The 15933-nt window shown below is 36.7% G+C and overlaps 1 protein-coding gene and 1 long non-coding RNA gene across 2 annotated transcripts in view; one reads left to right on the top strand and one right to left on the bottom strand.

Moving 5' to 3' along the window:
- The first annotated feature begins 2551 nt into the window (after positions 1–2551).
- The window catches only part of ZNF420 (zinc finger protein 420), a 29164-nt gene continuing 15782 nt past the window's right edge, over positions 2552–15933 (top strand). Inside the window, exons 1-2 of the mRNA XM_082367376.1 lie at positions 2552–2781; positions 4332–4382. The gene's annotated coding sequence lies outside the window, so the exon portion shown is untranslated. The remainder of the gene's footprint in view (positions 2782–4331; positions 4383–15933) is intronic.
- Positions 11679–15931, bottom strand: LOC309616654. Its single transcript, XR_014237549.1, has 2 exons — positions 15733–15931; positions 11679–13118 (listed from the first exon to the last, which is right to left on the bottom strand). It is a non-coding gene; the product is annotated as an uncharacterized lncRNA (long non-coding RNA).

Below are 15933 nucleotides of genomic sequence, written 5' to 3'. Positions count from 1 at the left end.
TTTTCCTATAGCTTAAAATTTTTTTAAATAAAAACTTAGTGAAAAATAATTATAAAAATACTAGAGTACCTCAAATACTTTCCTGAGATCACTGATTAAATGTCTGACTCATATGTACTCGTATAAACCCAGTCTATTGGCAGAAGGTCAAAATCATTGGCCAGCATTGATAAAGAGTCTCAAAGAAAATGATCCAATGCCAGGAAAAAGAATATACTCACCAGTGCTATTCATGGGTAACCACGACCACAGGGCTCTAGTTGCTGGGCTGAAGCAGTAACTAATCCTTAAGAGTCTACAAGGTCAAAATAGGCCATAACATAAATCTGAAACTGCCAGCTGATAAACAACAAGGCACCTGGGGCCTATGAAAAATTATTGCCTGAGTTTCCTTCCTCTCTGCAGTCTTCTGCATGTTTTTCTGGATTTTGTCTGCTTCCACAGAGTTTAGGTTTCTTGACTCACTTTCTTGCTCCAAAATCTTCAACATCTCCATTTTCTTTTGAATTTTAAAATTAAATACGAGTAATATGTTTTCCTTATAAGGAAAAAATAGATTATCAGTAATGCTTAAAGTCCTCTTTGTCACTTCTTCCCCTTTACTGTAAGTCCTCTCTTCTAGCCTCAAAGATTACCATTGACAGGAGCCAAATCCTTCCAAAAAATATATACTATTTTTTATATTAAGTATATTACATGGTATGCTAAAAAATAGTCCTCCTCAGCTCCTGCAGTCTGTATTTCTAAAGGTCTTCACTTTTTTGGGTCAAAGTGTCTCTGTCAATCTGATAAAGCTGCCTATACTTTCTCTGAAAAAGAAAAATCACATTTATCTATACATACAAAATGTCACAAGTTTAATATACAATAAGAAGCCCATCCACACGGAACCTATTCATCTCAGGTTAATAATTCCTGTTTTTTACTTTAAACAATAGCCTCCTTTCTCTTGCAAGCAATCATTACAACTACTCAAAAGCCAAAAGAGATAACCCAGAATCAAACAGAGGTAGCTTGAGATCAATGCATGCTGTCCAATTTGAAACCAGAATGTGTCATCTCTTAAAAAAAAAACAAAAAACAAAAAACCAATCTACGTCTCCCATGTATACTCTGACAAAATTTTTGCTCCACTTTAACACTTCGACTCCCTCTAAGTCAGTGCAATTTGACCATCTTTATTTCACATAGCTATACTGGATCAAGCACACAGGTTCATTCATTCAACAATCTTGGTCACCAAACTTGCTACTCCATTCCCATTATTTGGAAGAGATCAAAGTATTTGGTAAATGGTCCTGAAAATCAGAAAAGCTTTATGAGCTTTCCCCTCCGAAGAAGTGGTGAAATGATAGCTCCATCTCCTTTATGCTGGAAATTCACTAGTTTGTGATTATTTTTTTTAAAAAGGCCATGAGGTCTTGAAGCAAGCGAAGACAAGTCCAGGCTTGCCAACAGACCTACAGCCCTAAGTTCTTTTCTCTCTGTGAGCCAAGGTATGTTCAAAAGAAAATGGGGACAATGGTTTGACCTAGAATTCAGGAAATCTGACTAATGCTGGACTCTAATGAAATTCACTCTTCTTATGCATAAAGTTATTTTATTGTTTTATTAGTTGGATGGCCTCTCAAACTTACCCAATAATGTCCCCCTAATAGTAGAAAACAAAGAATGCCTACTTTGAAGGGCTGTGGCAGAGGAAAAAGCAGTTACCCTACCTTTGAAATTATCTTTCTTAAAAAATAAAACAAACAAAACCCAACTATGTTGATTTTACATTCTTCCCCATAATACATTTATTTGATCCAATAGAAAAATCATGTCTAAATTATCTACCAAATGAATAACCTTTTCCAGATCATCAAATTAGTGTTCAAGGAAGAAATAATTTGACCATCCATCGTTTTTTCACAGTCACATATATGTTCTTTTGCTAGTCAAACTCCTAACAGACATTCTGAAGATACAGGCACAAGAAAGGTACCTTTATATTGACACAAATCATCACCAGTCACACAACCACACTCAATTATGGCACAAAACAAACTACAAAAGTAGAGGTCCCTTAATACGTCAGACAATCCCACACAGTTATAAAATGCTATTACCGTGCAGCTTCAAGTACGAATAACCTCACACCCAACAGCACGTAGAATCACACACAGGCAGAAATACAACCATACACTCGGCCACTGAGGGACTCCCAGTCCACCCGAAAATATCTCGCGTTGTCTCGCAAATATTCACAAGCACCAAAGGGCCTGACAAGGCACACAGAGGGTCCCATGCCAGTCTGACGCTCAGGCTGGTCCCCTGCACCTGCCCCACCGGCGGGTCCCACTTTCTCCTGATGTGTATAAGACCCCGAGCCCACTCAACACTCGCCGCGGTCTCAGGGGCCAACTGCCCGAGGCGAGCGCGCCCCACGCCTGCGCACTGAGCGCAGGCGGGCTCTCCCAGAAATCTCCGGGGCGCGGCAGTTGGGGCGAGTTAGTTCTAGCAGCCGGGTCCTCGAACCCAGCGGAGAGTTTGTGGACTGGGTCTCCTAACGTTCTCGCTGGCCAGCCACAGCCTGCCCGGAGTTGGACTACATTTCCCAGAGCCACCGCGTCCCGAACGCGGCTTCATTTCCGTTTGTTCGCGCGACTTGGGGACCTCGCGTGGGGAGAGGGCTGCGTCTGTGGAGGAGTTTGGCCTGGCTCCCGCAGGGCGGGCGAACCCGAAACCGGGCTGGGATCCCGGGCACCAGGTCCTGGACCCTGAACTGCACCCTCTGTCGAGGTGAGTATGTCCGGAATGCCAGGGTGGAAACGGTCGGAGGAAGAGTCACTGCAATTACGTGAGTGGCCGTGTCTCCTGGTGTTTCGTGTGTGTGTGTGTGTGTGTGTGTGTGTGTGTGTGTGTGTGTGTGTGTACGCGCGCGCGCGACAGCCAGCCTGGTATTGGTGACTGTATGGGCGAATGGTCGTGTGCTACTGTGGTTTTGTGTGTAAGCGTTTGTGTGAGTGTGAGTTGTTTTGACTCTGAGGCTGTGATAGTACTGCTGTGACTTTGTTTGTGACCGCGTGCTTACTTGACTGGAAATGTGCTTATGTGACAGTGTAATTGCGTGTGGACTGCGTGCTTATGACTCTGAGGTGTGCGACAGTGTTGTTGTGACAGGGTGTTTGGAAGTGCTTGTGTTACTTTGAAGTTTTGTATGTGTGTTACTAGGGTTTGCCTGTGACTTCGAAGTGTTACGACACTGTTTCTGTGACACGACGTTTGTGATTGCTTGTTTCCTTGACCTGGTTGTGTTTTTCTGACTATCTGATTGGATGACTGTGTGCCGTTTTCATAACTGTATGAAGAGAGTAAAAGTGCTGTTGTGAAAGGTTATTTTGGGCTGTGTGTGTCCCCAACAGGGTGCTTGTATATGCTTGAGTGATTGTGTGTATGCTCTGTGTATGATTGGGTTTTAAGACTAGGTGGTCAGACAGTGTAGCATTAACTTGGTGATTGTGACTCTGGCTGTGTGACTGTGGAAATGTGATTGTGTGTGACTTTGTGAGTCATTTGTATATTTTATAGTCTGTGATCTTATGGGAGTTTAGTGGGGTACAGAGGTAAAATTGCATTTTGGTAATTTCTGGGGTTCATTCTATGGCTGAGTCAGCCTATGGATTAAGAATCCCTTGTGGCTTTGTCCTCCTCTGAGGACTTGACTTATTTCTCTTTTGACCACAGTGATTACCACACCCTACCCCCCACCCCCCATTTCACACATTGCCTGTAGTGCTTCATTTTTCATATCCATCCTTAGTTTGCCCTGGGATTGTAGATGTAGCTTCCCTGCTGCTTGCTGGTGCTCTTTCACCTTATAGCCTTAAGGGTTCTGGATGCAGAGAAGTGACAGGAAGGAAGAAGTCAGAAATTTGAACCCCTGAATGAAGAGTATTAGTTATTTCTAAGGCACAGATCTGGACTTGAGATGAGAATTTTAGAGCTGATAGCACCTTCAAGACAGGTCACTTGGAAATGTAATGGGATTCCAGGAGTGGGAATACTTCCAGAGAGTGTGCTAGAGGAGTCAGCCATACACTTGAGAACCTGTAGCACTCCCCTTCAGGACTCCGTCTCCAGCAGACACCTTTGAATTCAGAAACAAATTCTAGCCCAAGATGGCTGTGAACTTGGCCCTTCTTTCTAATACAGAAAGTGCAGAACTGTTCTAGTCTCCTTTTGACTTTCCTCTATGTTAAATGAGGGGTAGATTGGTGGCGTTCTAATTTAGAGTATACCCTAAGAAAGGCCCAGTATCTCATGATTCTTTTTTCTTTCCCTGAGAATAGCGCCCAGAGGAAGAAAGAATGGCTGTTATACAATCAGAAGCAAGCTCCAAGGTGCGTAGATGTTTTCTCTTTGTTTCCTGAAATGCCTTTGTTTTTTCAGGACATAGGAATCTTTGGGGTTTTTTGGAGGGTTTTTTTGTTTATTTATTTTTGGCTGCGTTGGGCCTTCGTTGCTGTGTGCGGGCTTTCTCTAGTTGCAGCGAGTGGGGGCTACTCTTCATTGCAGTGTACGGGCTTCTCATTGCGGTGGCTTCTCTTGTTGCGGAGCACGGGCTCTAGGCGCGCAGGCTTCAGTAGTTGTGGCACGTGGGCTCAGTAGTTGTGGTGCGTGGGCTTAGTTGCTCTGTGGCACGTGGGATCTTTCTGGATCAGGGCTGGAACCCATGTCCCCTGCACTGGCAGGCGGATTCTTAACCACTGTGCCACCAGGGAAGTCCCGAATCTTTGCTTCTTTTTGAAATTTCCTAGGTAAGCCTTCTCAAATGATGGAGGGGCAAGGCAATTTTCTGTAGATTGAGAGCAAGGAATATGTGCAGTTAATTGTGATAGATGCTTCCCAATAGCGGTTAAACTGAGGAAGAATGGATTTGAGATCCATAAATTTAAAAAGGAAGAGCTCTTTTGTGTTATTTCTGACATAGCAGCATTCTGTTTTTTTAACTTTTTAAAAAGTTTGTTAATTTTCAGAGGTACACAGAAGTGTACCTCTGTACTATCATATGCCCAGCTTAAAAGTTATCACTTGCCAATCTTATTTCAGTTATTCTGCCTTCAGTTCAAAATCCCTCCTAATTTGCCTTTTTATTTCTTCTTTGTCTTATGGGTTATTTAGTAACATGTTATTTAGTTTTCAAACATTTTAAGGATCTTCCAGAGGTCTTTCTGCTACTGATTTTCTATTTTCATTCCATTTTGTTCAGAGAATATACTTTGTATGACTTGAATTCTTTTAAATTTATTAAGATTTATTTTATGACCCAGAATGTGTGGTCTATCCTAGTACATGTTTGATGTGCACTTGAAAAGACTTTATTCTGCCACTGTTGTGTGGAATGTTCTATACATATGTGCTAGGTCAGATGGATTGGTACTGTTTAAATCTTCGGTACCCGTATTGAATTTGTTGGATTTACCTCTTTCTCTTTGTACAGTAGTTTCTATCAGTTTCTGCTTCATTTATTTTGAAGCTCTGTTATTAGGTACATAAATGTTTCAGATTATATGTCCTAATGTTGAATTGACTCCTTTATCATTATGAAATGGTCTTGTAATATTCTTTGCTCTGAACATTTACTTTATCTGATATTTAACATAGCCACTTCAGCTTTCTTTTCATTAGTGTTAGCATGGTATATCTCTATACTTTTACTTTTAACCTATTTGTGTTCTGATAAAGTACATTTCTTGTAGGCAGCATTTAGTTGGATCTTGTGTTTTTATCCAGTTTAACAATATCTGTCTTTTAATTGGAGTGTTTTTACCATTTATATTTAGTGTGATTATTGGTATAGTTTGAGTCAAATCTGTCATCTTTCCATTTATATTTGTTCCATCTCTTCTTTATTTCTTTTTCCATATTTCCTGCTTCCTTTTGGATTGAGAGAAAGAGTTTCAAAATAACAATACCAACATTTTTACTAATCTTATGAATATAGAAAACAACTAAGACTTCTTGGAGTTCAATGGGATATAACCCACTAAGGATCTATAATCAAATTACTGTGTTTTTAAAGTCACCTATAATAACATCTTTCATATAGTTAAGTCATCAACTTGAGAGACACAGGCTCACTTGTTTCACCTTGCTTTCTACTTTTAGGGATTGTTTTCCCACCACTTTGATTTAATTTTGTTTTAAAATTAAATAAGATATTTACATATTTCTAAAATCAAAACTGTAGAACAAGGTGAATTTAGAGAAGTCTAGCATCCATTCCTGTCTCTTCCACCTTGTTTTTCTTCCCTCTGTAGATAACTACCTGTGCTTCTCTTTGGTTTATTCTTCTATTTTTCTTTCAAATGATATATATATGTTTACGTGTATGTGTTTGTATGTATATGTATGTATTTTTTATCATCTTCATTCTTAATCAAAAAGGAGCATTCCTTGTATACTGTTCTGCACTTTCCTTTTTTTTTCCTCACATATTTAATGTATCCCAGAGATCACTGCATAAGCAGCCTATAGAGATCCTCCTCATTCTTTTTAATAGCTTCATTTTATGTTGTGTGGATATACTGCTTTATTCAGCCAGTCTCCTACAGGTGGGCATTGGTGGTTTTTTCCCCAGTGTTTTGTTGGTAACTGTGTATATTGTTTCTATGGTTTATCTTTGGAGCAAATTTCTAGAAGTGGCCTACTTTTAGTTTATTTTAATGCTTTTGACATAAATTCTACCCAAATCACAACCTTGAGTAATAATAAAATTGGCCCATTTCCTCATTTTTTCCCCTTTCTTACTTTTTTCTCCATTACCCAGATTTTCAAAAAAAAAGTCTTAGAGTCTGTCTTTATACTGTTAAATATTCTTTTTTTCTCTGAATTTATTGAGAATTTCTTTTTTTTTTTTATAAATTTATTTATTTTATTTATTTATTTTTGGCTGCGTTGGGTTTTCGCTGCTGCATGCGGACCCTCTCCAGCTGCAGCGAGCGGGGGCCACTCTTCCCCGCAGTGTGTGGGCTTCTCATTGTGGTGGCCTCTCCCACTGTGGAGCACGGGCTCCAGGCGTACGGGCTTCAGTAGTTGTGGCACTCAGGCTCAGTAGTTGTGGCTCGCGGGCTCCAGAGCGCAAGCTCAGTAGTTGTGGCGCACAGGCCTAGCTGCTCCACGACATGTGGGATCCTCCCGGACCAGGGCTCGAACCCATGTCCCCTGCATTGGCAGGCGGACTCCCAACCACTGTACCACCAGGGAAGCCCGAGAATTTCTCTTTTTAACCATAGCATACCCTTGTTTTAAATTTCAGGAAGCTATTATTTAGTTTTACGACATCAAAGTAGTACATGTTTGTTGGAATGATTTAGAAAATACAAAAGGAAACAAACAAGGAAGAAAATAAAAATTACTCAGAAGCCCTCCTTAGGAATGAATCATGGTTCATATTTGGAATCTATCCTTCAAGTCTTTCTTTTTTACTTCTTATTATGGAAAAATTCAAACATATGCAAAACTAAAAGTATAGTGTAAGGCATCCCTGTGTACTCTACCCATCACTCAGCTTCAACAAATATCAGTTTAGGGCTAAACATGTTTCATCTATGGTTCTACTACTCTCTCCCCCGACCCAAAAAAGCATGGATTATTTTGAAGTAAATTCCAGATATATAATTTCATTCACAAGTATTTTAGTGGGTGTTTCTAAAATATAAGGACTTTTTATTTTAAAAACATAACCACAATGTCATTACTATTAAAAAGAAAAAAAGAACTCAGTACTCTCTTAATGGCATAAAATAGCCAGTTAGTGTTCATGTTTTCCCCATTGCCCATAAATATTTTTTTATGGTTTGCTAGAATCAAGATCCAAACAATGAGCTTGGTGCTTGTGATGACCTAGATGGGTGGAATGGGGGGGGGGGAGGTCCAAGAGGGAGGGAATGTAGGTATACATACAGCTGATTCACTTCATTGTACAGCAGAAACTAACACAATACTGTAAAGCAGTTATACTTCAATAAAAAAAAAAAAACCTGTCCAAAAAAAAAGATCCAAAGAATGTCCATTTAATGTAATAAGAAGATATATTTCTTAAATCTTTTTCTCTTTTCTTTCAGTTTTATTTGTTCCAGAAACAGAGTTTCTTACAGTTACCCATATTCTGGATTTTGTTGATTGCATATACGTGGTGTTATTTAACATGTTCCTTTAACCCTGTATTTCTTGTAAACTGGCATTTCTAGAGGCTTGATCAGGTTCAGGTTTTTTGTGTTTTTGCTTGTTTGTTTTACGCTAATCCTTCATACATAATGATATATACATCTATGAAGTAGTGAATATTTGGTTGTTTTCCTTTATGTGATGTTAGCAGCCATTGATAATCTTTATTTGGAATCCATTATTTTATCAGAAGTCACAAAATATTATTTAATTCTATCACTTCTTCTGCATTTATTAGCTGGGATACTTCTGTAAAGGGAGCCATCCTCTCACCAATGTCTTGGTTACTCTGAAGTATAGCTTATGCAAAAAAAGTAGGATAAAAGCTTGATTTTAGTCTCATTTTTCAGCATCTTCCTAAGTTTATCGTGTGTTTTCCTTTTAAATTATCATTATGAACTTGTAGATTCAAATATATTTGGTATGTTTCAGTCTATAGCAGTTATTCTTATTAATACTCAAACTGTCCATCTGTTGCCAGTGGGATCCTCTTTACTACCTCTGATTTGGCTCCTTTTGAATTCCTTTTGATTACTGTTGGAGTTTGTGGTAGATTCCAAACTTTCTGGTGTGACAAGATGTTCTAGGCCCATCTTGTTCATTTTCCTGTGTTAAACATGAAATCAACCACTTCTCTGTGGAGCCCTGGTTCCTTTTAGTGAGAAGTGGTTTTAAGAAGCCACAATTAGGATAGTAGGAGTTCTCATTGCTTCTGGTTGTTATTGCTTGTAGGTCTTTACAGGATTGGTTAAATATGTATTTTTTAGAAGGAGAAAAATACATCCTGAGTTTATAATGATATTTCCAATTGAATTTAAAGGTTATAGAGTTTTTCTTGATTTTTACATTTGTATTTTAGTACTCTGAAAATCTATATTCTTAATAACATTAAGATAATTACATACTTGATTTATTCTCATTGATGTATGTGTGTGTAATCATTTCAGAATTGTCTGTTTTAGAATAACAATGCCAATATTATTAATAATAATTTATTATTTTATTTAATAAAACTTTGGTTAATAATATTTAATACATTTATTATTTATTAATATTAATAATAGTATAGTTACTGAAAAACAGCTATTTGGTTATTTGTTATTAGCTATTTGGTCTGTAGGTTATATTGCACTAGGAATCTAATGTCAAATGTACGTATTTTAAAATTCCTTGAAATAACCACTTCCTTTCTGTGTTTACCCTGCTAGTATTATGAACAGGTAAGTTTGTTTCACTTTGCTTTTGGTTCTTAGGGATTTTTTTCCAGTTTGATTTAATTTCGTCTTATAGTTATACAAAACATACTCACAGTTCCAAAGTCAAATGGATTCTATTTGATACCACCTTATAATTTTGTGTGTGTGTTCACAAGAGATATTGAGCTAAAATTTTTTTCTTGCAATATTTTTGTCAGGTTTTGATGTTATGGGTTTTTTGCCTCAAAATGTAAAAGAGAATGTCTACTCCTTTTCTTATTTTCTGAAAAAGTTTGTGAAGGAATAGTATTATATCTGCCTTAAATGTTGGTAGAACTTCCTGGTGAAGCCATCTGGGTCTTCTCTGTAGATAGGGTGTTTTATTTTGTTTTACTAAAAATTCGATTTCTGTAATATCTATGGGGCAGTTTATATTTTCTGTTTCTTCTTGTGTGACTTTTGATAATTTGTGTTTTAAGGAATTTGTCCATATCATTCATATTGTCAAATTTATTGGCATAGGGTTGCATTATCCTTTTAATGCCTGTAAGATCAGTATTCTTTTCTCCATATTGGTAATTTTTTTTCTTCATAGACTTGCTAGGAGCTTATCAACTCTATTAATCTTCTGAAAGAACAAGTTTTTTGCTTTGTTGATTCTCTGTTAAAATCCATTTTGGATCCATTGTGGATTTTGTGTTTATTTCTATTATTTCTTTTCCTCTTACTTTGGGCTTCGTTTGTTCTTCTTTTGCCAGCTCCTTAAGGTGGGAACTGATAGTACACATTCCTTTTTTCCTAGCATTTAAAGCTATAAATTTTCCTTTAAATACTGTTTTTGCTGCAGCCCACAAAATTTGGTAAGTTGTGTTTTCATTGTCATTCAGTTCAGCATATTTTTTAATGTCTTTTGTGATTTCTTCTTACGAGTTATTTAGAAGTGTGTTTAATTTGCAAATACTTGAAGGTACTACTAGACCTCTTATTGTTATTTCTAATTTAATAGTGTGTGGACAAAGACCAGAAAATATACTCTGAATGATTCAAATTTAAAATATTTTTGATACTTTGTTTCTTTCCCACACCTGACGTAGTGCCTAGCCATGCATCGCAGTATCCTAAGGAGTTGCAGTCCTAGGACTCAGGCCTCCCAGCCAGCCATGCTCTTATGCACATCTGCCTTCCTACCCCAAGTGCCTCCATTACGATACCTCTTTATCAGGCACCGACTTCCTTATCATGTATAGGGAGGCAAACATTGAAGATACTTTTTCTCCACTGTGACTTTCCTACTCCTAACCCTTCCCCCATCTCCCTCTCCATGAAGTGGGAGGGGTCTTTTGTTTGGTACTCCGTTGGCAGTGAGATGATTCCATAAATCTGTGTTTATCCATTAGACCTTCTGTAGCTGCTGTTCCATGGGGGAGAATGGAACAGTGGGGGAGTCAGTACTTTCTCTCGGTTAGCCTCTTGCTTATACTAGCTGATTAGTAAGTGATTAAAGATTAAAGGCTTGACTGGTACTGTCATTTTGGCTGTTGTCTTGTCTTCGTCAGCTTTTCTGACAACCAGCAGCTCAGCTCTCTCTAGCACAGCTCAGCTCATGACAGTTGAGTGTGGTATTCTTGACAGTTGGGTATGGTATCAGTTATATCATGGTACTTGATAGTGTTGTATAAATCCTCTATATTGTTACTGATTTTTAAGAATCTGCTTGTTGTGTCAATTACTGAGAGAAAGATGTTAAAATTTCCAAATCTGATTGTGGATTTGTCTGTTTCTTCCTTTAGTTCTTTCAAGTTTTACTTTGTATATTTTGATGCTCTTTTGTTAAGTCTTTACACATTTAGGATTGCTGTGTTTTCTTGATGAATTTATCATTTATTGCCAGTGTTACTCTTTGTCTGTTTTGCCTTATATTAATACAGGTACACAAGCTTTCTTATGCTTAGTGTTTGTATGGTATATATTTCTGCGTTTAACTTTTTTTTTAATCTTTATTGAAGTATAGTTGCTTTACAATGTTGTATTAGTTTCTTGCTTTCTCCATTTAACTTTTAACCCATCTGTTTATATTTAAAGTGCATTTCTCGTAAAGAGCATACAATTGGAATTTGCTTTTTTATCTTGCCTTGACATTGTCTTTTTATTGGAATAGTTGGACTATTTACCTTTAAGGTAAGTAAAATTTAGTTTAAGCCCTGCCAGGGATGGGAGTATCCATATACATGTCTTTTATGAAGAACTTGGCACTTTTTGGAGTTTAGTTCATTTAAATTTATTTGTGTCTTCAGCTCTGTGATGAATTTTTTTTTTTAATTCTGAATTTACATCTTATCTGAATTCTTTTTTTATTGTTAACGATGGGCACAGTTATCTATTGTAGCTGGAAGAAGTGGAATTTCTAATTAAATATTTATTGATCACCTATATCAATGATTCTCTGTAGGGGCAGTGACTTTCCCTAGGGATGTTTTCGAAATATAGCTGGGTTCTTTTGAATGTTTAAATAACTGGGTTGAGGGTGAAGGCTTCTGGCTTTTGAAGGACTGAAGCAAACCATGGATCTAGATCACAGCTTAGAAAGCTTTTCTGTAAAGGGCTAGACAGTACATATTTTAGGCTTTATGGGCCATATGGTCTCTCTTGCAGCTGTTCAACTCTGCCATTATAGTGTGAAAGTAGCCAAAGACAGTATATAAGTGAATGAATATAGATGTGTTCCAGTAAAGCTTTATTTTTAAAAATAATTGGTGGGCAGTAGTTTGCCAACTTCTAGATGTCCTGAAGTGCACAACAAAGAAATTCTCTGTGACCTGCAAAATGAGGACCATAGCTGGGGGAAAAATGTGTTTATAATTATCTGGGACTGGCACCTCTCACGTAAAGCATTTTTTGCCTGATTTTTTTAATTGCTGCACTTGTTTTACTATTATTGCATGGTTTTACTGTCAGCTAAATTTTCCAGGAATGCTACCATAGTTTGATTGAGAAAAGATTGTACTTTGTTTTATTCAGAAATTTACTGAGTTTTTTTAAACCATTTAAAAAAGTTATGGCACTGACTGCAACACTGCTTGTGATATGACTTGCCAGTATCACATACTTGTAGAAGTCTTCATTTGTAGGTAATGAATTTCATTGATTCTACACACACATACACACACACATACATACATATATGGCCTTTATTTTAAAATGTCAACTATAAATAAAAGATGTCAACCATATTAAGTTGAATATTGTAGTCTTAAAAATCTAAAAGTGTTCATTTTAAGTAGTTGTAAGCCTAAGTATTTAACTATTTGAGCCTTCTATGTAGTTGTGTATGGTCATTAACATATTAAAATGTAACAGTTGGTCATTATCTCTGTTTTTGGTATAATGTATATAAATGTGTTTTATTACCTATAAGTTTCATTTCAGAAACAGTAAAGAAGTTGTAAATGTTTTCTCTTTGTATATAGAGAGAGCATTGAGTTTGACCAGGGTAAGAATCACCAACTGTGTCTCCCCTGCTTATTGTATATTTTAGGGATGGGAGAAAGAGACAGGAAGAGGAGAACACCAAAGATAATTCTAACTTACCCATTTGGAGCTTTGCAAAAAGCATGGTCTCATGGTTCTGTTTCTCCTCCCCAGTACTGCCTTTTCCAGACTCTGTGCTTTTCTAAGATAGGAATCCAGAAGATGATCGATCATTTCTTGCATCTGTAAAAACCATGGCTCAGGTAAATCAGTGCTTCCTTGTGCCCTCTTTAAATAATCACTTTTTTACAGAATATGTGCATGTTTGCATTCCTTATTCCTAAAAGTTCCTTCCTGACTCACCCCATTCATGAGTGTGCTTTCCAGTTTTTTCCATTCTTATAAGTGATAGTGTCTTCCCTATGTATGTCTTTCTAATCTAACCTTTATTCACATACTTATGCAAAAGTCCAGTGAGCATCTTTGACTGGGAACACTGATATAACAAAAGCAGAGTCCCTGATTTTTTAAGATTTGTACATACCACGCATGAGAAAACTTTGAACTTCTCTTTAGACCTACATTTCCTGGTTAGACAAGATAGGATTTGGTCTTGACTGGGCTTAGTGTCCATACATGGCAAAGCTCGTGCTTTGTGAGCTTTTAAGATAAGGAACATATTAGGGATTGAATACACAGAGATCAGGGATCTTCCCTGGGAATCCGTGATTGACGAATACCAGTAACATGGATCATTTTGAGATTCAACATTTTGTGCTAATCTTGAATGTGTAAGTTCAGATTATCTTTTCTACCTTTCTGTTGCTTAGAATAAAGAAAAGGTACGTTTTTAAGTGATTAATAGTAACAAGAAAGATCATTATTTACATGATGATGCTGTTGAGAATTATAAACTCCCAAAAGTAAAAAATGCTTACAAGATTTTTATGTAACCTAAAGTGTTCAATGATGCACACTTATTAAGTCAGATATATTCATTATATGGAGCTATTCTACAGTCTATTTAAAATATTTACTAAATTATTAGTAACAAGGAAAATGCTTATGATGTAATATTCTGATAATGATGAACCTGATGTTTCAATAAATTCTTTAATTTTATGCAAATCTTATAAGATAGAGATTTTATAAGGTTTTACAGAAAATTATACCAAATTATTTCCTTCTTAAATAGAGAAGAAGAAAGAGAAACTTGCATTTGTTGAGAATGCATGATATGTAAGATACCTATTGTACAGGGTGCTTGTGTATGCTATTTCTTTCAATTGGGACATTGCATTGACTTTATTCTCAGATTTATGTGTAAAATGAGATATTCTATATGCAGGAAATATCTACAGCAACAGGCATAAAAAGGAACTTCAGAAGCACCAATTTCTTTAGTGTCTTATCCATGTAAGAGGCTTCCCAGCCTGTTTGCTCTGTTGCCTTCTTCGTGGAGAGCTCTCTATCATCTCCCCTTCCATTGAAAAAATATTTTATTTATTTCCACAACTAGTATTATGTTTGTGTTTCAGAGATCAGTGATGTTCAGGGATGTTGCCATTGACTTCTCTCAGGAAGAGTGGGAATGCCTGGACTCTGCACAAAGGGATTTGTATAGAGATGTGATGTTGGAGAACTATAGTAACTTGGTGTCACTAGGTAAGGATATCTACCCCTAGTATTTCAGGATCTACCTTTGGAATGGCTGCTTTCTTTTCTGTTATTTCAAGGTTGTTTTTAAGTGATTAACTGAATTTCTTATTATTCTCCAAGGAATAGTTTCAAATTACTGGAAGTAGACATGGATGGTTTCATTGGGCACATTTATCTTCTCCATCCTTCAAATATAAGCCTGTCTTCCTTCCTGTGTTCCTTGATGAACAAAGGGAGAGAATTGAATTCTGGGACACTTGCAATATTGCCAGAAAAAACAGGCTATGATTCATTGTTACAATTTAGATCTGCCAAAGCAACTCTAAATATTTTTTTAATAGGTAGAGAAATGTATGGTTTTTCTGACAACAGAAGAGCTTACATTATTTATATAGTGACAGTGTGGATCAATGCATTTCACTAACAATTCAAGTGAACACAATCCATTACAAAAAAAAATTCTCTTATTTGTGTTTTGCAGTTGAATATCACATTTTAAGAACTTTGTATTTTACACTGAATGAATATGCTAGAACCACCTTTTATTGGAAAATAGCTCAGGAAGAAACTGATAGTTGAAGAAAGTTCATTGTTTTTTTCCTGTAGCAACATAAGGGACAGAGCATATATCAGTTAAAACTTTAATAAGTGATTTTCCCATCTAAATGATGACTTTAGTCTTTGGACTCTTCAAATCACTGGAATATAATTGTCTCTTGCCCCTTCACTCCTCTTTTCCCCCTGTAACAATGCTTTTATGTAAACTTGGGAGTCAGTTCCTTTCCAGATTTTTTTTTTGTATTTAGACTTATATCATTTGTCTCCATTCTTTAAAATGTACTCATTTATTCAAAATATATTTATTTATTGAGGGGCCTATTCTATGCCAACGACTGTAGTAGGCATTGGAGAAATAATGATCTAAACAAGGTTCCTATTCTGCTGAAACTTACATTCTTGTGGGAGAAATACAAAATAAATAAGGAAACAAAAATATATGTGTATGTGTGTGCCTATTTATATGCATATATTTATTTAATAAATATAAAAATTGCAGGTAGCAATAAACAGTATGAATAAAGGTGAAGTAGAATAGGCAGAGAAAGAACTAAATGGGGAATGGGGGGGTAGGTTATTTTAGATAGGTAGATTTTGGAGAAACCTCTCTAAGAAAGTAATATTTGAACAAAGACTTTACCAAAGTAAGGGCATGAGTCAGGCCAGTGTCTGGAGGAACAGTATTCCAGGCAGTTGCAGTAGTAGGTGTAAAGGGCTTGGGCTGGGCATTAACTTTGTAGGAGGAACAGAAAAACATTATATCTAAAGAAAAGTGAATGATAGAGTAATAAGAAATAAGGATAGTTAAAAAATAGAAAAAAAGGAGTTGAAATTTTATTCT

Source organism: Balaenoptera borealis, assembly GCF_965194805.1.
Source record: "Balaenoptera borealis genome assembly, chromosome: 19".
Taxonomy (NCBI): domain Eukaryota; kingdom Metazoa; phylum Chordata; class Mammalia; order Artiodactyla; family Balaenopteridae; genus Balaenoptera; species Balaenoptera borealis.
Note: the sequence above shows the minus strand (reverse complement) of the source record. Positions and strands in the feature narration are given on the sequence as shown.